The sequence below is a fragment of the Suricata suricatta genome, chromosome 5 (assembly GCF_006229205.1).
Source record: "Suricata suricatta isolate VVHF042 chromosome 5, meerkat_22Aug2017_6uvM2_HiC, whole genome shotgun sequence".
Lineage (NCBI taxonomy): Eukaryota > Metazoa > Chordata > Mammalia > Carnivora > Herpestidae > Suricata > Suricata suricatta.
The window spans coordinates 4,659,973-4,670,997 of record NC_043704.1 but is presented as its reverse complement, the minus strand read 5'-3'; the positions used below and the strand labels follow the sequence as shown (position 1 = coordinate 4,670,997).

The 11,025-nt window shown below is 56.4% G+C and overlaps 1 protein-coding gene and 1 long non-coding RNA gene across 3 annotated transcripts in view; one reads left to right on the top strand and one right to left on the bottom strand.

The window, feature by feature from the left end:
- LOC115291442 overlaps nucleotides 1-9,870 on the top strand; it is a 10,559-nt gene extending 689 nt beyond the window's left edge. Inside the window, exons 1-3 of one of the 2 annotated variants that reach the window (XR_003908445.1) lie at nucleotides 184-229; nucleotides 9,432-9,575; nucleotides 9,725-9,870. This is a non-coding gene — a long non-coding RNA (uncharacterized LOC115291442). Of the gene's footprint in view, nucleotides 1-183; nucleotides 230-9,431; nucleotides 9,576-9,724 lie in introns of those variants that run through there. The other variant, XR_003908444.1, reaches the window with a different exon arrangement.
- The window catches only part of SLC37A1 (solute carrier family 37 member 1), a 75,884-nt gene that overhangs the window by 58,690 nt on the left and 6,169 nt on the right, over nucleotides 1-11,025 (bottom strand). The window lies entirely within an intron of this gene.

The window sequence follows — 11,025 nt, the reverse complement described above, 5'->3', positions numbered from 1 at the left end:
CCCCCTCCCAGGCCCCGGGGCGCGCCCAGGGTCCCAAACAGCCCCGGGGGCGCCACCGCGCAAAGGGCACTCCCCGCCCGCCGGCTGCTGGGGCCCCCAGGCCACCCCCCCACGAGCGGGATTTTGGCGGCCGTCCTGTATTTTTGCACCTGCCGGCCGACTCATGCGCATTTATTGGTTTGCTCTCCACTGGCCAGCAGGGAGCCTCCCTGGGCCCTTAGTCCTCAAGGTAGGTCTTACCGACCAGCAGCAGAGACAAAGCGACCTCTCCCCGGGGAAGGCCCAGCGCTTAAAAAGGGCGTGCCTGGACTATTGGCCTTTATCCCTATTGCCCCTTCTCGAGGGTCAGGATCCTGAAAGTAGCGTTGTATTAAGTGAAAATGGGGCCGCGGAGACGCTCTACTGAGCCTTCCTTTATCATCCTGTGTGCCCACCGCCCGCTGGCTCACCGCGCTGGACCAGACAAGCTCAGCCTGGCTCACCATCCCATCCAAGGCACCTGCTGCTGTCCTCACAGGGTCCCCATGCCACCCCACCAGTGTTCTCTGCCTCCCGCTCTCACTTCTGGCCCACAGCTGCCCTTGGGCAGCCCTGGGAGGGCCCAGTGACATTCCTATAGCACCCACAGTAGGCACAGGGCATCCAAGCCCCGCTCCCAGAGGAGCACCTCCCAGGAGGAACAGAGTGCCGCAGAAAACACATTTTTGCAGATGAACTTCCAGAAGGTGGCTGCCCCCATTAAAATTAAATACAATGCTTACTGGCTAAAAGCAATCCAAGACCTCCAAGGCCTCCATGTGAATGCCTAGAGGTCTGCAGAGACTGCCGGTCTGGGCCTCTGACCTGCCCAGCCCAACATCTCCCTCAGGCGGGGCTGGAGCAGGTTTTCTCCTCCCCCGCCAGGCCTCGTGGTTCCCCTGGGGCCCTGTTCTGTTTCTAGAACACTGTTATCCTTTTCTGTTGGCTGAGTTGACTCGTGTCCAATGCACCACTTATTTGGTTCTTGAGAAGGTTCTCTGCACAGAAAGGGAACCTGGCAGCCGCAGGTGGCCCCAGGGTTCAGCCACAGGACACCTGCTGGGCCCCTCACAGGACACTGAACGAGCCCCAGGCCCTGTAACTTCTCTCTCCCTTTGGCAGAGTCTCTGTCTTCCAGTCCCTTCTCCCATTCCTGACTCCATTTCGGGTGATCTCCCCCCCCACAGTGTGGCGCCCCTCTCTCCCCAAATCACCCCTCCTCTGGTCCTGCAGGGTCTGCACAGGGCTCCTTGCCTGTCACTGATGTGCGCACCAGCCCCCTTACCCCTTCCGGGCTCCCCCTCAGGCACCCACTCTTCCAGCTGTGTCAAAGTGCCCTCCTGTGGCAGGTGGGACCCTGTCCCCGATGAAAGCCCTTCATGATGCCCCTGGCCCACAGGGACACGGCCTGGTCCTTTACGAGGCGACAACAGGCCTGACCCCTCTTCCAGCTTCCTGCCCGAGCTCTGTGGCTTCCAAGAGGCGTGCTGTCTCCCACACTGCCATTTCCTCCCGCCCTCTAACCTCAGCGCCCTGAGCCTGTGGGTTCAAACTCTGAGAGCCGGGTCAACTGTCTTCCGGGTCTGCGCAGCGTTCCCTAGGGCAGCCAGAAACCAGTTTATCCTGACTTATAACCATGGCCTGGGGCTGGAGAGATTCTCAGGGTCGTGCCCTGACTCAGAAGACACCAGTCCCTCTTGGCCAGCTGCGTGCAGGAATGCGGTGCGGCAGGGACAGGTTTTCATAACACCCCCTCTCAGAGAAAACAGTATTTGCACGCCACCACAGGCGCAGGACAGAGGACACGGCTCCCGGCCGCTGAGGCGCTGTCTTTGTGCCACTGGGAAACTCTAACGCCATTCGTCACAATCACAGATTTTACAGCAGTTGAAATTGTCAAGAATCTAAGGGCTCTTCCTTTTCTTTCATTGACATGCCATGTGGGAATTTCTTAGGTAGAAGAGAATGAATCCCGATCCGGTTGAACGTCTCATATCCAGCGTTTCCAAATCTCCACGAGGTGTGCCAGGCCAGAGGGTGTGTCCTCAGGTGGCCCCTGACACAGCCCAGGGCAGGGGCTCCACAGAAGAGCCCAGGGCGGCAGGTCTTATGCCAAGCGCCCAAGGCCTCTGCGTCAGCAAGGGCCCTTGACTTTGAAAAGCTCATAGACCAAGAGGGGTGTGGCAAGAATAGGCTGGTGCACTCAAAGGCAAATTGATGAGCCTGAAGAAGGGGCATTTTGTAGGGCGGACGTGACAAAGCGCCTTCAACTGGGTAGCTTCAAACAGCAGAAGTTTATGGTTCACCAGCTCTGGAGGCCAGAAGTCTGAGGTCAAGGTCCATGCTCCCTCTGGAGCCTCCAGGGTAGAATCAGCTTCGGGCCTTTCTCTTAGCTTTCCGGGGTGCTGGCCATCCTTGGGCTTTCTCCGCTTGCAGACCCATGGCTCCAAACTATCTCTCATCATGCGGCGTCTACCCGCAGGTCTGTGTCTCTGTGTCCCCTCTTTGGAGGACACCTGTCACATGGGATATAGGGCACACCCTACTCCAGTATGACCTCATCTTAACTATTTACATCTTCGACCACCTTATGTCCAAGTAAGGTTACCTTCTGAGGCCCCAGGAAGGACAAGAATGTGCGGGGCAGGGGAAAGGAGGGACAGAAGGGCATGACGTGATTTCGAGCAGGGCACAGGGTGCAGGGAAATTAATGGGCAGGGGGCATCCTTGGGCAGCGACATCAGGAAGCTGGGAGCGCGTGAGGCGGAGCTGAGGCCGTGGTCAGAGCTGCTGGGCGGAGGGGGTTGGGAGGGGCAATGGCCCGGCAGGGGACAGTCCTACCTCTCAAGTCCTACTCTGACACTGACCTGAGCCAAGAGGCAGGTGGAGGCGAGGCAGCCCCGCAGGCCACAGCACAGCGCTGGGAGGCTCACAGTGTACCTGGCCAGGGAACATGTCACACGGGTAACCAGCGATCCCGACACTGTTGCACGTCACAACAGGGAACACGCAGGGTGCCAGAGAGGGGCACCTGAGGGCCACTGCTGTGGCTGCAGGGGAGCGTGGGCTGGAGATGGATCCACGAGGCGAGGAAGGAGGCAGGGAGAGAAGGGAGCCAGGGCCGGCCCCTCGTGCCGGGCTTGGGCCACTAAGTGAGCCGTGAGTCTTCCTGGAGAGAAGGATGGGGAACACAGGCTGGGGGAGGGGGGCAGGCGGGAGAGGAATTTATTTGTGCGTCTCTGGAAGAATCATAGGCTGGTGGGGGCAGCCGGGTGTGGACAGCAGTGCACCGAGGAGAGAAGCTCGCCGGGCAGGAGGCTAGGACGGAACCCAGGGACGCTAGCATTTAGGGGCCTGGTAGAGAGAAGCTAGAAGCCGCAGCTAGCCTGCTGGGAGAGGCCGGCGGGCGTGCCGTCCCAGGGCCCCAGGAAGGCAGTTTCCAGAAGCCGAAGGAGAAGGCTGTGGTGTTGGTAGTGGCACAGGAGTCAGGGTTTACAAAGGGGCGGGCAGACCGTTGTAGGGGGACGGAGTAGGGAGCTGGCAAGCAGAGACCTCGGAAAGCTGACAGAGCATATCCGGAGGGTTCGCTGAGCCTGGGGGGAGAGAGAAGGACCCAGAGCTAGAGCGGGGCCCGGGGAGGAGGAGGGGCACGTGTGAGGTGTCTGGGCGTTTCCAGGCGCAGGTAGAAGGCTAGAGAACGCGGCGACGGTGAGGCCCTGCCTGCCCATCACTCACTCCATCAAGTGCACCAACTGCCGACACACGCCCCACTGCCCCTCCTCCTTGTGTCGACCCCCTTCCTGCCCCAGGACTGTTCTGCCGTATTTCATCGGCAGGCTTTCAGTAGGGATCTTTAAAAGAGACGGTTTGGGCCACCACCACAAGCCAATCTTGGATGCTCCCCAAACAAGAATAATCCCCGTAACGGGGCATCAAATACCCAGCCTGTGCTCTCCCCTCCCTGACTGCCCTACGTTCTCACTGTTGCATTTGTTTTTAAAGTGTATTCATTTTGAGAGAAAGAGGTGGGGGGGGGGGTGGAGAGAGAGAGCATGAGCGAGCAAGGGAGCAGAGAGAAGGAGAGAGGGAATCCCAGGCAGGCTTCATGCGGCCAGAGCCCAAGGTGGGGCTCAAATCCAGGCTATCACCACCTGAGCCTAAATCAAATTGACACTTAACTGACGAGCCACCCAGGAAGGCACCCCACTTCTATGTCTGTTTTTAAATTTTTTTAATGTTTTTTTATTATTGAGACAGAGAGAAACAGAGCATGAGTGGGGGAAGGGCAGAGAGAGAGGGAGACACAGAATCCGAAGCAGCTCCAGGCTCTGAGCTGTCAGCCCAGAGCCCGACATGGGGCTCGAACCCACAAACATGAGATCTGACCTGAGCTGAAGTTGGATGCTCAACCGACTGAGCCCCCCAGGCACCCCTGTTTTGTCTGTTTTTAAACGGTGTTCCAAACAGCCTACACACGCCTTGCCCTAATGTGCCCCCCAGGTCTCCCCATCTGGAGATCGGCCCTGCGCCTCTGTCCCTGCCCTTCCTGGACTTGGCGGTGGGCAGACTCAGGCATCGAGGAGCACTGCCCGTGCGACAGCCGCTGTCCCCGGCCCGAGCCGGTTATCCACCGGGGTGAGAATCACAGAGGGACTGAACCGTGACGTCCTCACTCGCTGGCGTCTTTCTGTCTACGGGCGCACGCTTCTGCCCTGACGACCTGCCCTCCTCCAGCACTGGGCTCCGAGCGGGTGCCTGGAGGGAAGTCCTGAACTCCTCCCTTCCTTCGCCACGTCTCAGACACCGCGTCTGCCTTCTTGCAAGCCTCACCCGGTACCGGCCAGCGTCCCCTCACTTCCATGCTCCGCACGCCTGCTGTGCTCTGACCCGCGCCCTGGCACCCCCTCATTCAACCTTTCTGGCCGGTGGGAGCCTCTTCTAATTGGTCCCTGAGTCCTTACGCCGCCACCTGGCCCTCTGACAGTGTCCTGGCTTTCTCGTGCAACCCCACGTTCTGGGCTCACCCCACGCGGCTGCCCGGGCCCGGCCTGGCCATTCCTCCTGGAGGCGCCCATCCTACAGAAGCCACGAGAGGGGGCGGGAGTCGGTGCACACAGGAAAGGGGGCTGTCAGCTTAAAGGACACAGGTCCCTCAGGGGCAGGAAGAGAGGAATCGAACAGGCAAGGACAAAGGCGCCTGGGGGCTCAGTCGGTTGAGCGTCGGACTGCAGCTCAGGTCACGATCTCTGTGCTGACAGCTCAGAGCCTGGAGCTGCTTGGGATTCTGTGTGTGTCTCTCTCTCTGACCCTCCCCTGCTCACGCTCTCTGTCTCTCTCTCAAAAATAAATGAAACATTAAAAAAAATTAAAAACAAAACAAAACACGCAGGTAGGAAGGCAGGAGGTGAGTGGTCTGCTCTCCCTGGTTGCAGAAGGTGAAGTCAGGGGCCGAAGGTGAGAGGAGGAGGTCACTCTGGTGTTCGAGGACAATCAAGAGGCTTTACGGGAACAGCAGCAGACGCTCCCGGGAGGGCAGGGGGTGCTGGCAGCCGAGAGATGGAGAGTAACGGGACCACGGTCTTCTATCGGTGCCGACCTGTGTGTGTCATGCAGGAGCCTGTCTGCGACCTGAGTGACCCCATGAGAGGATGAAGGTGGGCAGATCCAACCTCAGGGGTCAGCTTTTGCCACCCCCCCAATTTGCAGGGACGAGTTACTCCACCTACTCCTGGAAGGTTTGGTCTTTCATGACAAAGAACCACAAGGAACAGGACCCTACTGTGTGCAGAAATAGCCCTGTGCTGGCGGCTGGGGTCACAATAAGTACAGTTTAGAACAAGGACCTTCCGGACACCTGGGTGGCTCAGCCGGTTGAGCGTCCAACTTCCCCTCAGGTCATGATCTCACAGTTCATGGGTTCGAGCCCCATGTCGGGCTCTGTGCTGACAGCTGGGAGCCTGGAGCCTGTCTTCAGATTCTGTGTCCCCCTCTCTCTACCCCTCTCCTGCTCACGCTCTCTCTCTCTCAAAAATAAATACAACATTAAAAAAATAAATAAATAAAACAAGGACCATCTGTCACGGAGCGCCGAGTCTGCGGGGGTCTGGGAGGCGAGGCCAGGGCGCATGCAGGGCAGGAGCAGACATTCCCGGGAGGACCTCCCTGGACCGAGCTCTGGCCATACTGGGCTTCAGAGCTTGAGGAAATGCCTGACGCTTAGAAAGCTCCAAAGCGTTAAACATTCTTAGAGAAAAGGTAAAATCGGAACGGGTTTACCTAACACAGAGAGAAGAAGGTTCATTTTCTCCCCACTCGTCAGAAGGTCGGGATTCCGGCAGCGTGGGGCGCTAGCCGGCGAGCTAGGCAATCTCCGTTCAACTATTAACGTTGTTGGCAGCGGAACGGATGGCCCGCGGCCCACCCTCACTGGTGGGGGACCCTGGAACCTCATTTTACCCTCCGGAGCGCCAGCCCTCACGCCACGGTTCCCTGGGGGCTGATGTGAAGGTGAAGGAGGTCACAGGTCAGGATGACGCCTGGGCAGAGATTTTCTTACTTGTCTGTCTGTCCCACGAACCCTCATCACCTGGAATCAAGCCTGGCACACCGGACACACTTGATGCTGGCACACGGTCGCAAGCGTGGGGTGACCCCATTGTAAACTCTGCAAGCACAGCAAATCAGCAAGACTGGGTGACGGCTCCGGACGTGTGCCGGCCGCTGGGGTAGGAGGGAACCACGGAGTCCCTGTAGCAGCTTATTTTGTTGATTAGCCTGTTTCTTCTTAACGCATATTTATGTTTGAGGAGGAGGGAACAGAGAGAGAGGGAGACACAGAATCGGAAGCAGGCTCCAGGCTCTGAGCTGTCAGCACAGAGCCCGATGTGGGGCTTGAACTCACAAAGTGTGAGATCATGACCCGAGCCGAAGTTGGATGCTTAACGGACTGAGCCACCCAGGCGCCCCATCCGACTCTTGGTTCTGGCTCAGAGCAAGATCTCACAGTTTCTTAAGTTTGAGCCCCACGTTGGGCTCTGTGCTGGGTGCAGAGCCTGCCTGGGACTCACTCTCTCTCTCTCTCTCTCTCTCACACACTCTCTCTCTCTCTCTCTCTCTGCCCCTCCCCTAGTCACACTGTGTCTGTCTCTCTCAAAATAAATAAAACTAAGGTGTTAAGGTTTGGTTCTCTGGCATGAAACTAACAGAGGTTTTAAAGCCAAATGTGCCTCGGTTCCTCCGGGTTCCTTCGCGGCCATCCCCCCCGCTGACAAACCCGGGGGCGTCTGTGAGGGGCGCCCAGTGCCAGGCCAGGGGACGGCTATCAAAGAGCGGCCTGGGCTGCCCGCACCCACCTCCTCCTTGCAAGCCTGCTCCTGGGGATTGCCGCCGGGCCGATCAGCACTTAGCAGATGTGTCACCGTGGAATGTTCCTGAATGTGCCTATGCCTCCGTGTTTTCTCCTCTGGTGCAAGGTCACTGAGCGCTCCGCGGTGCCGGACACCGCCCTGCTACCCAGAGAGGGACGGGTGAGCACCTCAGGGAGCTCACCCTCTAGCGGCTATGACATGACAGAGAACTTCAAGCCACAAAACCCCCAACCCCCCCAAATCCTCAAGCAGGTCACACATTTTCCAGTTTTCACTTAAACAATTTAAAAAGTCTCTTAGAAAAGAACTCATGTATTTGGTTGATATCGTAACTTTGGAGAATCAAACAGGATTCTGAACATTCAAAGGAGCCCATCAAAGGCACACACTGGTGAGATGAAATTATATTCGCCCAGCTGACCTTGCTTAAATGTGGAAGTTTACATTTCCTTCCTGCTTGGCGGGGAAACGACTAGGGTCCCTACACGGAGACCCTGCACCTGGCGCCAGAAACGAACAGCATTAGGCTGGTGAGTTGTGGCAACGACTTGGGAGGGGGCAGCCAGGGGCCGGGGGTGGCCCACAGTGGATCACAGCCCGGTTCTCAGCGCCCAGGGCGCTCAGATGCTGTTCAGACCCTTCCCGGCTCAGCCATTAAACACCGGCCCGGGAAGGAGAGAAACACGTAGTTACAAGCAGGTGCACCAGGGCCCTAAGCAGAGGTGACACTCGCACCCAGTGCCGAGCAAGCACCTTTGGTGGTCAGTCCAGAGTAGGGTTGAGGAGGGGCTGGAAAAGACAGCGGAAAAGGCATTTCCGTAACAATGTAAAGGCGTGCAGTCTCCGGAAGAAAGGCTCCGTACCTCCTGCAAACTTGTATTAAACATGTCCACCCATTTTTTGGTTTTTAATCAAACCTTGATTGGATCAAGGTAATTCTGACATACCCTCAAGGCAAAACACTGCCCGGTCATTCGAAGCCCTTCCGAAGGAGCTAACGAGGGTGCCCGGTGGAGAGGCACAGGCAATGGCAGCTGAGAAAGAAACCGGTCCAATCAGGTACAAACATCTATGCATTTAAAAGCCCCGAAGGACTCACGCCCGAGGCCAGGAATGTGTCCCTGGGGGGAGGGGCTACTGGTTTCCTTTACTTTCTTTGTTATAAGTCAGTCACTGCATTTTGCCCATTTTGCAAAAAGCACTTAGTAATTTCTAATAATTTGAGCCTTGGTTTGTCAGGCTCTGTGCTGCACTGTGGGGGTCAAGGCCCTGGGAGCACTTCGGGAGGCCGACGGGGCAGCGCAAGCAGGACAGTGGCAGCAACAGAAGGGAGGGGGCCCAGGGGCTCAAAGCAGGTAGGAAAGCCGCCCAAGGTGGCGGCGGCTGGATGAGGCGTTCGACGTGAAGAGAAGCACAGAACTGGGAGTCACACTTCAGAAAGAGAACAGCACATGCGGTTCTAGGAGGATGTCCTGGGGACAATGATCTAGATAATGAACGGTAGGTCACGTAGGGCAAGAATAAGCCTTCGGGGGGACAAGTGTTGCCCCCACAAATACTCCAGGAAACACACAAAGTCAAGGCCCCGTGAGATGCCTGCCGTTCTGCTCATCAGGTTAGCCCAGGAGAAGAATGACTTACAGCAGGGGGCTTGGGGGGAGGGATGGTGGGGAGGGATATGGGGGGGACCGGCATTCTAGAAGGCAACACAGAGGGCGCATTTAGTCTCCGTGTTCCTCCCTCTGGTCCAGGAGCCCCCAGCCCAAACACAACTGGATTCCGCACAGGCGGGTCTGGGGTGTGGACAGAGCTCCATGCACAGAGATGTTCACACCTATTCATTCCTTCACTCTGGGGGCTGGGTGGTCACTGCCTCACTCGGCTATGTCACCGACACATGGGACCCGTAGTCTTCGGTACAGAGCAAACAGTATGTGGTCAGAGATTTAAAAACCTGAGCTAAATCTACACATTCCATTCTACCACGCGGGGCATTTCCAAGGCATTTACTCATCATCTTATTTGGTTCTCATGACCTTTCTGCAGGTTGGGGAGGACAAGCCTTGGGGGAGAAGTCACTGGCCAGCGGCCCCTCCCTGCCCCTTCCCCAGAGAACCCGACGCCCGCTGTCCCGTGAGACCCCCTCCACCACCCCTGGCCGCGAGAACGTCACCTGTGATGGCAGACTAGGTAGGTCCAATCTTACATACCCACTGGGACGGGAGGTGGGGTCCAAGAGGAAGCCACAAGGGATCAGACTTTGGCTAATTTTTTTTATTAGCATGGATTAATGTTGAATTTGTCCTAAATGGGTCTGTACATTGTTCTCCTTTCCTCAGAGCCCCCGAAAATCCAACCCAGGGGCCCAGCACGCACTCAGCCACGACTACTTAACTGATGTATGAGAGTGGCCCCGGGAAATTAAATCTGATTTAAGAGGAGGAAAAACCCAAGACCATAAACCAGAAGAAAAAAAAGAATAAACATTGATGTACTTTACTTTTTTTTCTCTTCTCCAAGTGTTGCATAACTCACAGTCCTGTTGCAAAATGATATCTAACCTTCAACCTGCTGAACATGCGTTGGTTGAACACTTACTATGTGCTAAGGGGGGCGGCGGGGGCACAGATGAGCGGCGCCTGGTCCCCTGAGTCGCTTCCCAGCAAACAATGCCAGTCGGCCAGCCCTGGCTGCCTCCACCCACTCCCCGCCCCCCTGGCCGAGCTGCCTTCCTGAACAGTTTCACTTCCTGGGTGGACTGCGAGGTTTTTGTTTCCTGAGAACAGCATTCCGACATCCCTCCATTAAACCGCATACCTCAGGGAGGTGTGGACAGCGGCTTGTTTACTCTGCCATCAGCAGGAGAAGTATGACTTCTGACTGTTCAAAGAGCCACCTGCGCTTAAGAGTCTACAAGTCCAGGGACGCCTGGGCGGCGCAGTCAGTTAAGCTTCCGATTCTTGGTTTCGGCTCAGGTCAGGATCCTTTGGTGGAGGCCCCTCCCCACCTCCCACCCCCCCATAGCCCGGAGCCTGCTTGGCTTCTCTCATTCTCTCTCTCTCTGCCCCTCTCTGGCTCATGCTCTCTCTCTCTCTCTCTCTCTCTCTCTCTCTCTCTCTCTCTCTTTCTCTCTCTCTCTCTCTCAAAAATAAACATAAAAAAAATAAACATGTCTATATATTTCTAGAAACTTCAGTCTCTTCCTGCCCTCAGGTGTCTCAGCACTAACGAATACAAGCATTCAGCGAAATCTCTTCATCACAGCCTACCCTCTGATCGGCACAATTCCCTGGTTGAACGACCTCTTCAGAGGAACCAACAACTCAAAATAATTACGGTAAACTGGAGTCCAAGTTCACCAAAGGCCTACCGACAGAAGGCGCTTAGCTTACAACGTGGGTAACCCAGGGTACTTATTAATAATAGCTGGCACTTAGTGCTCCCCACTGGGCTATGCCCACTGGAAACATCTCATTTAGACGTGGCAATGGCCCTCAGAGGGCGGTTAGTGATGTCTCCATTTTAAAGATGGACAAACTGACTTCAGAAAGGAATACACAGAGCGTCTGACTCCTATCCACTAAGTGTCCTTAAAAGTCTTTTATTTTTAATTTTTTAATGTTTATTTATTTTTGAGAGG